The following is a 13797-nucleotide window of genomic DNA, read 5'->3' on the forward strand; positions in this document are numbered from 1 at the left end:
TTAAGGGCTCCCAAAGCCTCAGATTAACAAGAGGGAAGGTTTTGGAGCCTCCATTTCTATTTTGGTGCCTGCTAAGCAAAAATGTTTCCATTTTTAATCTGAAAATGCTGGTTTGATATACTTTAAAGAGAGAGTGATATTTTACAACAAAAAGATTAAACAGTTAAAAAACCTGTGTGTTTGGAATCATAGAATCCCAGACTGGTTTGGGTTGGAACTTCCCTGGAAACACTGTTCCAGTGTCTCACCACTGTCACACTAAAGAATTTCTTCCTCATGTCTAACCCAAATCTCCTCTACTCCAGTCTTTATCCATTACCCCTTGTCCTCTCACTCCCTGCCCTTGTAAAAAGTCCCTCCCTAGCTTTCCTGGAGCCCCTTCAGGCACTGGAAGGTGCTCTAAGGTCTCCCTGGAGCCTTCTCTTCTCCAGGCTGAACACCCCCAACTCTGTCAGCCTGTCTTCATAGGAGAGGTTCTCCGGCCCTTTGATCATCTTCATGTTCTCCTCTGGACTTTCTCCAGGAGCTCCATGTCCTTCTGGTGTTGGGGGCTCCAGAACTGGAACAGTACTCCAGATGGGGTCTCACAAGAGCTGAATGGAGAGGGAGAATCATGTCTCTTGACCTGCTGGCCACGCTTCTTTTGAGGCAGCCCGGGACACAGTTGGCTTTCTAGGCTGCAAGTGCACATCTCCAGCTCTTGTTGAGCTTCTCGTCCACCATCACCCCCAAGTCTTTCTCCTCAGGGCTGTTTTCAATCCATTCTTCAACCAGCTTGTGTTTGTGCTTGGGATTGCCCCAAGCCAGGTGCAGAACCTTGCACCTTGTTGAACGTCATGCAGTTTGCACAAGCCCACCTCTCCAGCCTGTCAGGGTCCCTCTGGATGGCCTCCCTCCCTCCCACGTGTCGACCTCACCACACAGTTTGGTGTTGTCAGCAAACTTGCTGAGGCGGCATTGATCCCACTGTCGATGTGGCTGACAAAGATGTTAAAGAGCACTGGTCCCAGTACTGACCCCTGAGGAACACCACTCATGACAGATCTCCATATGGACATCAAGCCATTGATCACCACTCTTTGAGTGTGACCATCCAGCCAGTTCCTTACCCAACCAGTGGCTCATCCAGAGAATCTGTATTGTTCCAGTTTCGATAGCAGGATGTCATGCAGGACAGTGTCAAAAGCTTTGTACAGCTCCAGGTAGATAACATCAGTTCCTAAACTGTCCAGCTCAGGCAGCCTGGGAGGTGAACTGCAAAGCCAGGCAGGAGGCACTGGTGAAGGACACATCTTCTCTTCCAATTTCCGTATGCAAGAAGATGCACAGCTTCAGCAAGGCAACAGCCAGTTGTGGCTAAACACTACTGGAGTCAGCAGTAGTCATCCCATGTTGGGGGGACCACTTATTTCACAGCCAACCAAAAGTCTGAGAGCAGCAAGTGGCTTCTCTGCTGGGTACTTAGCCCTGGTGTGGGCCAGGGACAAGCAGGACCTTTGCATGCTCCACACATGAGTCTAGTCCTACAGCCCCCATGGGAGGAACTTTCTGCCAAGGAGCTAAAACACAGCCTCTTCTGGGAACAGTGTTTTCCCAACTCAGCAGATGCAGCAAAAACCCTTTTTGAAAGAGCTGTTTGCTAAGGGGAAAAAAAAAAACAAAAAAAAAAACACCACAATTGGCACATTAATTAAGTGACTGATTAAAGGACTGAGAGGGAATTACTCATCCTGTTAAAGGCAGGCACCTGCAGAGCTCCTTTTGCTATCAGAGCTGCAGCATCATCCACACCACAGAGAGGACGTGGCTGCTCAGCAGTGGTGGGCACTGAAGCAGCCCTGATCAGCATGGCACCATGTCCTCTCCTCCAGCCCTAGCCTGCAGCCACCAGCCCAGCACCTCCTGAGGAGCCACAGCCACTGTGGCTGGGTGGCTGTCAGTGTGACAGCAGGTGACACAGCTCAGGCCACCCCAACACACAAGTGTCGTGGGCCAGGAGGGTCAGACAGCATGACCTGCTCCCAGTCATGAGTCCCCAGCAGCACCTCACACAGATAAGGTCCCATGCCTTCTGGACTGGCAGCAGCATGGTCTACCCTCACTTGGGTTGGCCACAGATGGCTTCTAAATGTGCTTCACCTTTTCCATCCCTTGCAAAGCTGCAGCTGGTGGCCACAACAGAGCAGGGCTTAGGTGAGAAGCACTGAGCAGAGACTTGCCATGGGAAGGTCCAGGGATTTCTGCCTCAGTGGCACTCAGATGCTGCAGATTATCCCAAAGAATGTCATGCTTTGCCAGAGTACCCAATAGCACAGAGGGTTTCCAGAGCTTGTGCAAAGACAAGGCTGAGGGCTCCCCAGCAGAAGCCAGGCAAGCATGGGGCTTTCTGGTATGAGTGGCGGATCTGGTCCAGGGTTTTTTTGCTGAGGTTTCAAGTGGCAATATCAGGTTATGTTCAGCCCCAGAGGGAGATGCTGCTCTTGTTAGGCTGAGCAAACAGTGTCAGGGATCGAGAGTAAGAACCATGGCCAGGACAGGTCATTCAGGACTTCTCTTCCATCAGACAGTAGGCTTTCCTCCCGTGGGGCTCAGTGGACATGGTCAGGACGTGGGCACTTTGTGGCAGGAAACTGCTTCAGACCCCAACCAGGAACAGGACCATCAGTTGCCTGGGTGAGAGGAACAGTGGGACAGACACTGCAGGGCTGCAGCCTGGAAAGGGCTGGCCAGCAGAGAAGGCGGCCCCAAGCCAGCTCTGCTGGCCTCCTCCTTACTCAACAGCCACATTTCAGCTCTAGCCCACCTGTGCAATCAAACCCTGTGTCTTCTGGCTTTGTGTGATTGTCCAAAGGTTAAAATAAAAGCCAGCAGAGACAGTGAGCATGTGCCAATCCATGGCTGAAGGTAGATGCAGCTGTAGGCACAGGGGAATCTGCTCTTCCTTGGCTGTTGGTCAATGTGCTTCCGTTCTTTTCCACAATCAGGTGTAATCTTCTTCGAAAACCCCTTCCAGGCACACAGTCAACACTGCTGCCCATGTCCTACCTAGGCTTGGGCTGTAGCAAACTAGTCTGTGGCTCCTTGAGCCTGCCCTGCAGCCCCCAGAGGGGCTTCACCTCGTCCTCTCATTGCTTCTCCCATTGCCCTGAGCTTTGCCTGCAGCCATGCATCCCCCAGCTCCTCACTGTCTCCCCTGCTGCTGGCTGCGTCTCAGAACAGGTAGGCTACCCTGGGACTAACAAGCAGAGGCATCCAGGATCTCTCCATAGCACCTAGCTGGGGCAAGGGAGCTCCCCATGGCCTCACCTGGCCCAGCAGAGGGTCTGGCATCTGCCCCCTCCTGTCCGTGGGACTGAACAGTGCCGCGATGACTTGTCCAGCTGATGCTGTTGTGTCTGTGGTGCTCCCAGTGTGCTTTTGAGAAATAGAATTCCACACATCTGCTTTGTCTCCTGGAAAATGTAAGCATGAAATCAGGGACAAGTGTGCAAGTGTCCCATTTATCACAGTGCACCAAACCAAAAGTACAACCACTTTTGGAAAGGTAATAGCAACCAAGGAAGAAATCCCTGTGTTTGTTCATCCTTCAGGTCTCAGAACTTCTTCTTGGGAAAAGCCTCCCAGGTGCCTGAAACTATTGCCCATGATGCAGAATGCACTGCTGTGCTCAGAGGAGCTCAGTCCTTTTAATGGCCAGATGTGCTTGTTTGTTGAAAATAAAACCTTTCTTTGCTTGTAGTCTAGACTGAGCCCTCTTTAGCTGCCTGTCCCTGTGAGCACATGGGGTCCTGATGACCCCTCTCTTGTCAGCCTTTAATGATGGTCTTAAGTTAAGTTCCTTGTGTTCGTTGTGTCTCCCAGGGTAAGCCACACTATGCAGTCCTTGTGGCTCTTCCCTAACCCATCTCCAGTTTAACAACATCCTCCCAGATACAGAGCTGCCAGAAAATGACCTCTTTTCTAGTAAGATACGGCCCGTGCCACACACAGGCCCTGTGTCTATTGCAGTGTCCCTCACTGCTCAAGGCAGAGTCTCGTTTTAAGTATAACTTTGTACCCATGTCCTATGTCCAGCCATTTAGCCGCCATGTCCCTCAAATCAATCTTGGGATCCTGCTAGGATACAGTTCTCAGCACCAGTCTCTTCCTTTCAGTTCCTCTTTTCTGTGCCTATCACAAAGACCCTTGCAGAGCAGGCTTTTAGGCTCACCAGGATGAGCTGGTGAGTGGTGGAAGGCCTCACACATTCTCCATCTTCTGCTCCCAATGCTAGGGCACAGATCTGTAAACTTTACAGGTAGCTATGGCTCAAAAAGCTCACCTGGCCTGCCCTGACATTCAGTGTCTCTCTTTGTGCCCTCATTCTTCCCGGAAGATGTTGATTTCAACATTTGCTGATTTTAACACTCCAATTAAGTGATGCTCCCAGCCAGATTTCAGGAGCACAACTAGGTCGTGTCCATACGTGAGCAGAGTGTATTATCCAGGCTCCCTGGCACCAGTGTGAAGGCAATTAAAGAATTTCTTCTCTTCAAGTCCCTTGCTGTCTGGACCAATTTCATTCTCAATATCATGATGTCATGCTAATGAAGGCTCCTCAGTCCCTCCTACTTGCCCTTCTCCATTATTTCGTGCCCTGCTGGCTCTGTCCCACACCCTCCTTGCTCCCCATGGCCTCAGAGGAAGGTCTTCCATCATGAACAGCATCTCCACTGCACCACACCAGACTCTGCCAGCTCCCACCCTCCTGCTACCAGCTGTGCACTGCCACAGGACCCTTCTTCTTGCAGAGGCACAAAGATAACCCATCAAAGCATCCAACATGCCCTGCCCACCATTGTCCTCTGCACATCCAGGAGCTCTTGCCTCTGAGGTGCATCATGAGCGTGGGTTGGTGAATCCCTCCTCAGCAATTACAGACTACCCAGCCTGGAGACCACCCGGGTGTTTGGGCCTTGGGGAAGGAATGTGCCACCCTCCTGATCTGTGGGATCCCTCAGTATCAGCATCTAACATTCCTGCTGGGTGTCACTGTGGACAGGGTTATTTCACTGAGGGGACCAGAGAGGCTCAGTTCTCCAGGCAGTTCCATCCCCCTCTGCCAGAAACCCCAGAGCTGTTTTCTGTTATTCCCATGCTAAGAATCATTGGGGTTTTGTGTCTTCTCTCTGGTGCTGCTCACCTGCCCAAGCTTCAGTCTCTAGTCAGACCCTAGTTGTCAGAGTTTATTTAGTAAATTAATTAAACAAGATCTAATATGAGTTCTTACCAGAAGGGAAGGTGCTATTTCTCTCAAATGAAACAGATTTCAGTCACTCACACTGATTCTCTCTAAAGTCTTTCTCCTTGGTATACTTGCAAGCTCCAAGACTCCTTCATGTCCAGGAGGTCTTGACAGGTTGACCTGTGTACAAACTTAAAGAAGAGGAGCACTGCTGTTTGGTCCCCACTGTGTCTCTGAGGTTCCTCTTGACTGACAAAGAGATGAGTTTTGTATCAGTCTTTTACACCCTCCAGGAGTCAGTGGTCTTGGTGGATCTTGTGCCTCAGCCTCTTGCTCACTTCAAATTGCTTAAATCTTGTGCATCATCTTTGTGTTCAGGGAGCCTTCCTGTGGGGAGAGCAGGAAGAGGAACAGCACAGGAAACGTGCTGTAACCTTGTTTCCTTCCTCCTATGATTCAAACACAACTCTTCTGCTGACAAGTCCTCTGCTGGGGGACCTTTGCCAGCCTCCAGGGCTTGGAGAGAGGAACAGTTCCTCACAGTACAGCAGGACTTTGCCACTCTTCCCAGTTGTTTCCTCTGGTGCTTTCACACATGTATTTTTCCATTCATGCCTCCTTCAGAGAATCCTAATCCTGGCTACAAATCTCCTCACTTATGAACAGCCATATCTCAGCTCTGCTCTCCACTCTGTCCACAGCACCTCTTTTTTTCTTCTTGGAATGTGAGGCAGTGATAGCTCCCAAATCAGGTCCCAAGCATCCTTTATACAAAATTGAATTCTTCCTGGGAGACCCGAAGTAGCTCAATGTGTTTGTTTTATCCAGATAAATGGTTATGAGATGAGAAGTACAAGAACACAGGTATTTATCATTTCTGTTGCTGGATGAGCAGAGAATGATGCTATGGCCTGTTTCATAAAGCAAAGCAGGCCAGAGGTTTGTAATGACTGTACCTGAACTTACAGTCTCTAAATCTAAGTAGTAGAAGGAACTCAAGTTAGAGATTATAACAGGAGGAGAAGAACCCTGGATTCAGCACCTGGCATCACTGGGAGCCTGCATGCCTGACTGTTCCCTTCACCAGTTTCTCACTGCCTCTGTGCTGGATCTGCTTTTCCCCTCTGTTACCCTGGACATCCCTGCTGTGCTCACAGGAGCTTCACTCAGGCTCACAGCCCTCCTCCCATACCACAGCTCTGTATCCAGCATGAGGCTGCAGTGAAACAGAGAAGCCCAGGCAGGTCACTTTGCTGGTTCCCTGACACAAGGACTTCATTTCTTCTCAGGTTTAACAGCAGCAGACATGGGCAGTTTGCTGAGACTCTTTCAAGTTTGGAAGAGAAGCAGAAAATCCCTGCAGCAGGAGGTGAGGGACCAGCCAGAGTGGGACATCCCTTTCTCAAACAGACCCATCCCAGAATGCAGCTTTTTGAACCTGTAACATTTCACGGTGTTTTCACTAGAATGAAATCCCAGCATCATCTGCACCTTTCCAGGAATGCCTCCCAGGACTGCTCTGCTTGCCTTGCTCTGCTCAGGTTGTGCCATTCCAATGTGGCCCCAGGAGTGGCTAGTTGTAAGGAATAGACTATCCTGTCCTTGCCATCATGCTGCCATGTGAGCAGAATGTGGTTTCCACTGCTCAGTCATGAGGAAACCCTCAGTGACTTTGTCTGGAGAACCCAACAGGCAATAGGAGCCTTTACTCAGAGCTGCCTCTTTCTGTCCATTAGCTGCAGTCATCTCTGAGGTGGCAACACTGGGGATCACAAACACCAGATCAGTCTCTTCTCCAGCCACTCTTCAAGTCCAACAGAACCACGTGGGCTACAGAAGGGCAGATTGTGGCCCTCCTCTCCTAGACCATGAAGGAGGCACAATAATCATGATCTGATTTTCCAGTGAGGTTTGGCTGCAGAGCATCTGAGGCCCTAGTTCACCAAAAGTGTCTTGAATAATGTGGGGAAGGGACATCAGTTCATCAGCAGGACAGCCCTGAGCAAACAACAACATGGGAGCACACAGACCACCCTGCAAGGACCCTTGGCAACTTCCTCCAACATCCTGTGCCTTTATTGCCTGGAAGCTCAGGAACCCCAGCTTGCCCCCAGCTCCCCAGCCTTCACCTTGGTCTGCAATCCACCTGCCTGAGGTTGCACACACATGGCAAACTGTGTCCATCCACACAGTGTTTTCAGTGGAACAGGCTGCCCAGGGAGGTGATGGAGTCACCATCCCTGGAAGTGTTGAAAAGAAATATAGATGTGGTGCTTAGGGACATGATTTAAGCACTGAATGGGTAAATCAGGTTATGGTTGGTGGATTTAGGTTATGGTTGGACTTGATGATCTTCAAGGTTCCTTCCAATGAGGATGATTCTGTGATTCTATGATTCTGTGCAGAAGCCATGACATGAGTGAGCGGCTCCTGAGAGCGGGAGGAAGAGGGGCAGTGGCAGTGGGTCGCTGGCAGCCCACGTAACGTCATTGTGCTGGTGGCACAAATGGTTCATTTGTGTTGCCTTCAGGCTTTGATGCTTATATTAATTAAAAGTAATTATAGCACTGCTTTCTCAGTGCAACAGCAGCACGCAAAGACAAAAGCAGGATTGCAGACAAAAATGTTTCTTGGCATCTTGTATTTTGAGAAATGTGCTGGGACAGTGGAGGCCTGGAGCCCAGGCATTGCTCCTCCACCCTGCAGGGTCCCTCTGTGCTGAGGGGTCCCGGGATTGGCACCTCTTCTAGGGGTACACCAGCTCCACATTCCAAGTGCTGGTGACAGATGCAGACATTGTGGGTGATGGTGATACTGGTGGTGATACAGGATGCTGGGAACTACTGATGGAAAGTTGTGCACCCAGAAGGTGAGCTGAGAGCACTGCTAGCCAATGCAGATGGCTTTCAGGATGGACATTAGTGGTTCTAATGGCTTATAGTGTCAGCTCTCGTGACAATACTAGTGACCTTAGACCAGAAGAGCAATGGCTTTGCTGCTGAACACTGGGCAGATGGATGCAGATGGTGTAGGTGGCTGTAGGTAGCACTAGCCATGGGTCCTGGCTGTGCTAATGGCTCTTGCAGGCTCTACAAATCTGGATTACAGGCTCAAACTTCACTCAACTCTGTAGGAGCTGGAATTGACTTTTCATGCAGAGAGAGCTGTGAAAGGGTTGGATGGTGTCAGTGCAATTCCTGCTTCATGGCCATCAGCAGCACCCAGACCCATCATACCTCTTCTCTTATTAGTGGTATTTTTAGTGCTGTGAGCAGTGGCCTATTGGCAGCAGCCCCACTGACATCTCTGAGCTCAGGAATGTCTGAGTTTAGGATGTGGAAATGTCCCTTGTCTTCAAGAGCTTATGCCTCTGAAGCAGAGGCCTCCTTGGTGAGCTGGAAGCACGTTGGCTATACCTCCTGGGTTGTGTCTGTCTCTGGTTTTCACAGCTGAGTACCCAGCAGCAGCAAGAAACTCAAAAACCAAGTGCTTTGGTGTAGAAGCCAGGTGAGCTCTGGGGACATGTGTGACTGCCCTGTCTAAACAACAGCTGTCTCCTTCTTGGCTTTCCCAGCCAAGTGCCTTTCCTGTAGTCCTTCCTTTGCAGTGTTGGTTGGGGTTGAAGTGGTGCAGAGCTAGTGGGAAAGTGAAAAGGGTTTTTAACAGATGTAGGAGGGCAGTCTTCTGATCTGACCAGGCTTTCCATTCTTCTCACTGTTGGGATATCCACCACGAGTCTCTGAATGCCTCTCGAACAGCAAGTCCTCCTATCCTCTGCCTGCACTGTACCTGTCCGTCTATCTAGGCTTTGCTGCCCTGAGACAGATTTCAGGAGGGCTGTTGAGCATGGTTGGAAGGAGCCATGGTGCCTCTGTCACAACCCAGGCAGACATTACACCTGGCGGGTCAGTGAAGGCAGCGTGGGTTATCCTGGGGAGAAAAACCTTGCTGAGTGGTGGAGGGTGAGACAGAGGGATCTTGTGGCTGCTGCAGTGCCCATCTCACCTTTCAGTGGACAAAGAGCTGCTGTCACACATCACAGGCACCTCTTTGGTCTTCCTCTCCTTAACCCACCAGTCAGATCCAGGTTTCCTAGAAAAACTGCCAAGGTTTGTATCCTGGTCCCAGCCTTCCATGCATCCCCCAAACAAGAAACCATTGTTTGTCTATTTGAAAGCACCTTGAGCTCTAGGCAGATCTTCTCAAGACCCAGATGCCACCTCTGCCCAATTAGGAATGTCAAAAGCCACAGGCCAGGGAAGGCTGATTGCTGGTGTTGGGTGACCACTCCGTTCCTGTCCCTTGCTTCTCAGCAGAGAAAGGCTGACCCCTGCAGATTGTCCCAGCACCATGCCTGCATCTTCTCAGTGCAGAAGAGACAAGGTGCATGCACACAGACAAACCTGCCTTGGAAATTATTGATGTAAATCCCAAATAATATTTAATCTCACTGATAAAATAATTCAGGCTGTGTCCTTTGTTGCAGTGTTTAGGGTTTTGAGGACATTAAGAAACACTGGGGTTTCCCCCCATATTTATTAACTTCACTTTTCATGCAGGGAGCATTTTTGTCAGTTGTTGGCAGCGTTAGCTGATGATGAATGACAACGAGGAAAGAAGCACAAGGTTTTAGCTGCAATACAGTAGCACCCAGTGACCAGACAGGAGAGATTTACAGCATGAGCTGCTCAACCAGAAGTTTAATGAGCAGCCCTGGTAGGTGAGGGGAAGACACAGATTTTGGCAGCTACGACAAACCAAAGGTAACTGGCTGCCATCTGCCACCCCAGTCAGGGTGTTTATCCTCAGGATTGTCCTTCCTGCCTTACCAGATGCTGTTCCTCCAGGGCTCAGAGCAAAGGGAACAGCCCCGATGAGGCGCAGAACCAGCCCGGCTCCTGGCCTGGCCCAGAAACACAGACACCATCACAGATAGCAAGGGGCTTACTTGGGGGATTATTTCACGACAAAGAAACAAGGGAAGGAAAGTCATAGAGCACTTTCCCACCAAGGGGCTTATCCCAGTCCTGTGCCCCTGAGCAGGGATCCCAGGTGTTTTGCTTGTTCTTCTGGCGAACTTGGATAAATTTGTATTTAGGGACAAGGAGGTGTAAAGTTTCTGTGTTTTGCAAGCCTACCCAGCTGATTTCCCTTACATCCTTTCACTCCATATGTGACACAGAGGGACATGGGACCCCCTCCCTTGGGCATTGTCTCTGCCTCATTTGCCTCGTGCCTTTGCTTGGACCTAACAAAGACAACCTGGTTGTCCATTAGAGCCATCATATCTGTACAGCACCAGGGTTATGGCCTGGGCATTTGGTAGGAAAACAACACTCTGCTCTTTGTGACTGAGAACCTTCTCCCTTTTCTCTCTGCCTGGCAGGTCTTCATGAGGGACAGCTCTGGAGCCCAGAGCAACACATGGTGCAGAGGATGCTGAATCTGGCCTAGTCCCCAGTCCCAGCAAGCCGTGAGAGGTACAGTATGGCCCAAGGGTGACTCTGGGGCTCTTCAGAAACAGCTGAGCTGGGGGCAGGATGGACAGACAGACCATGTGCTGGTGGCACGGGGGGTAGCAAAGCAGTGAGGAGAGGGAGGTGGGGATGGGGAGCTGGGGAGGGTGCTTCAGTGACAACCCCCTCTCCACCTAGTAGTGAATCCTGCAGGGTGCCCATCACTGGAGCAAAGTTATGAAATCTCACTCCAATTGCTATAGTAACGTCACTTCTGCACTGACCTAGTTAGAGAGAAAGGAAGTGCTCCTGCAGCTTCAGCACACTGGAGGCTGCCATGTGTTTATGGCTGATCTTCTGGAAGGAATGGCAGAGGGGGCTGCTGGCTTTGCCCACCTGCCTCCCCCTGCCCAGAGACCCTCGGGCACCATGAGCTGCTGTGCCTCAGGCACTGAGCACATCCACACCAGACAGCATCTCCATCTTGCAACTCAAATGCAGGCAGGGCCCCACCTACCTTCATCTGAACATTTAGGCAACAGGAATATCTGCCCTGGAGCAAAGCAACGTCCTTGCCAACTGCAGAGCCCTGGTGGCACAGCAGCATGAGCCATACTGTTCAGAGCACCCTGGAACTGCCACAAACACCTCAGGCAAGGAGGCTGACCCTGCTCTCCGAACTGTCCCACCTCCTCCTCATCTGCTTGGTCCTTGCTGCCCCCAGTGCTGGGGCTGCTCCCCCTGGTAGCACAGTGAGGCAGGAGGGTCCAGCTGGTGGCTCAGGGCAGAGTGTCCTGCCTTTTTCCTTTCCACAGATTTTCAGTGCTAGCATGGACAACCTTCACCCTGGGGGTCACAGCATAAGTAAGGTCAAGGGCAGCCATGTCAAGTGTTTTTCATCTCCTCTTGCTCCACAGAGGGCTTTGCAAGTACATCCTCCAGGCCTCTTGATCAGCACTGACCAGAACAAATCAGTTTTGGTCCCAAATGGTCTGACCTTCCAGACAAGGTGGAACATGTCTCATGTTGTCACCAGCATGTGCCTCAAGTACTCTGTAAGAGAGCAGAGACTGGAGGTAGATTTCAAATGACAGTGACCCTTGCTATTGCCCTGGTCCTTCCACTTCATCTCATCAGCTGTCCTGCTTTCTTCCCAAAAACTCTCCCATTTTTCCCTTGCCTTCGTTTGTCTCATTTGACCTCCTTAATGGGTTTGCATTTCCTTCTTCAGAGCAGATTCCCTCTTCTGGAGAACTCTTGAGAAATTTCTATTTAGGGACAGACAAATAGGTTGTAAAGTTTCTGGGGTTTTGTTCCCTGGAGAGTTGGTTATGTTACCAGTGACATTTGCACATTTGCATGAAAATAAATTCTCTGTGTCTCAAGATTTCATCTGCTCCACCAGCTTAGTCAACACCTGAAGTCAGAAATACTTGGCATATTGCAGCCAATGATTTTCACATTCGGTTGTGCTGCTACCAAAAAACTTTAAAAAAATTATCTAGAGCATATAAGGAAGAAAAATTATTCTTTGGCTGTTTTGGCGTGGCTCCAGTCAGACCCTGTCCCCTCCCATCACCGCAGTGGGCACCAACTGGCATTCCCAGCAGAGATATTCCATTGCCTGAAGATCAAGCAGAGGACCATGGATGCACCAAGGCTCCCAGGTCTGCGGGACACTATTCAGCTCCCACAAGGCCTCAGGAGCTGTAGCAGTTTCTTCATTAAAAAGGCAGAAACCATGGCAACCTCATGAAGTTCAATAAAGCCAAGTGCAAGGTCCTGCACCTGGGTCAGGGCGATCCCAAACACAGACACAGGCTGGTTGAAGAATGGGTTGAGAACAGCCCTGAGGAGAAGGACTTGGAATGTTGATTGATGGGAAGCACAACATGAGTCAGCAATGTGGGCTGGTAGCCCAGAAACCAACCATGTCCCAGGCTGCATCACCGGCAGCGTGACCAGCAAGAGGAGATTCTGCCCCACTGCTCCACTCTGGTGAGACCCCACCTGGAGAACTGTGTCCAGTTCTGGAGCCCCCAATACAAGAAGGACATGGAGTGAGTTGGAGTGAGTCCAGAGGAGGCCACAGAGATGATCCAAGGGCTGGAGCAGCTCTGCTCTGGAAACAGACTGGGAGAGTTGGGGGTGTTCAGCCTGGAGAAGAGAAGGCTCCAGGGAGACCTTAGAGCACCTTCCAGTGCCTGAAGGGGCTCCAGGAAAGCTGGGAAGGAGCTTTTTACAAGGGCATATAGCAACAGTGCAAGGGGTGATGGCTTTAAACTGAAAGAGGGGAGATTTAGGTTAGACATGAGGAAGAAATTCTTTAATGTGAGGGTGGTGAGACACTGGAACAGTTTGCCTAAGGAGGTTGTGGATGCCTCATCCCTGGAGGTGCTCAAGGCCAGTTTGGATGGTGCTTGGAGCAACTTGGTCTAGTGGGAGGTGTCCCTGCCCATGGCAGGGGGGTTGGATCTAGATGATCTTTAAGGTCCCTTCCAACCCAAACCAGGCTGTGATTCTATGACTTATTCACATATGAAGTGAAAAGTGAGGAGATCTTTCCACCAGTGACATAGGCCTCAGTAGCACTGAGAAACCAGTTTGCACACTTTCTTGAGCTCACACGCCAATGTAGCCTACACCGGGATTTGCTTTGTCCAGCATCAGGTGCTTGGAATTTGGATTTGCAGATGGGCTGGATGAGCCCTTGGGACATCAGGGCACCAGGGTGGACTGGCTCTCCTAAAGCCATTCATCAGCTCCTAAGGAGGTGCCCCACGTAGATGAGGCAAGACTTGATGCTTCTCCTGGTAGTGCAGTCACTTGTCTCAGTGGGAAGGTCTGGGCAACATTAACCCCCCGGGTGCTTCTCAGGACCTTGGCTGCCCAAGTCCTGCTCCAATCTCAGCACCTACTCTGCCCCCAGGCTGCAGCTTCCCAGCAGCACTGGGAAACTTCCCAGGGAGCAGCGAGCGGCGGGAGGAGGCTGGAGGGAGGTCTGTTGTGTAATGAATTGTTCCAAGCAGGAACCAGCTATTTTTATTCCCTGCCATTAGATTCAAAACTCTTTGAATCATCATAAATGCAGCGCCCTGGGAGCCGGCAGCCCCCCTC

At 50.7% G+C, this 13797-nt stretch overlaps 1 protein-coding gene across 5 annotated transcripts in view; it reads left to right on the forward strand.

The window, feature by feature from the left end:
• The window catches only part of DLGAP4 (DLG associated protein 4), a 182315-nt gene that overhangs the window by 89948 nt on the left and 78570 nt on the right, over positions 1-13797 (forward strand). For all 5 annotated transcript variants that reach the window (XM_051632821.1, XM_051632819.1, XM_051632820.1 and 2 more), the window contains exon 2: positions 10611-10704. The gene's annotated coding sequence lies outside the window, so the exon portion shown is untranslated. The remainder of the gene's footprint in view (positions 1-10610; positions 10705-13797) is intronic.

Source organism: Apus apus, chromosome 15, assembly GCF_020740795.1.
Source record: "Apus apus isolate bApuApu2 chromosome 15, bApuApu2.pri.cur, whole genome shotgun sequence".
Taxonomy (NCBI): domain Eukaryota; kingdom Metazoa; phylum Chordata; class Aves; order Apodiformes; family Apodidae; genus Apus; species Apus apus.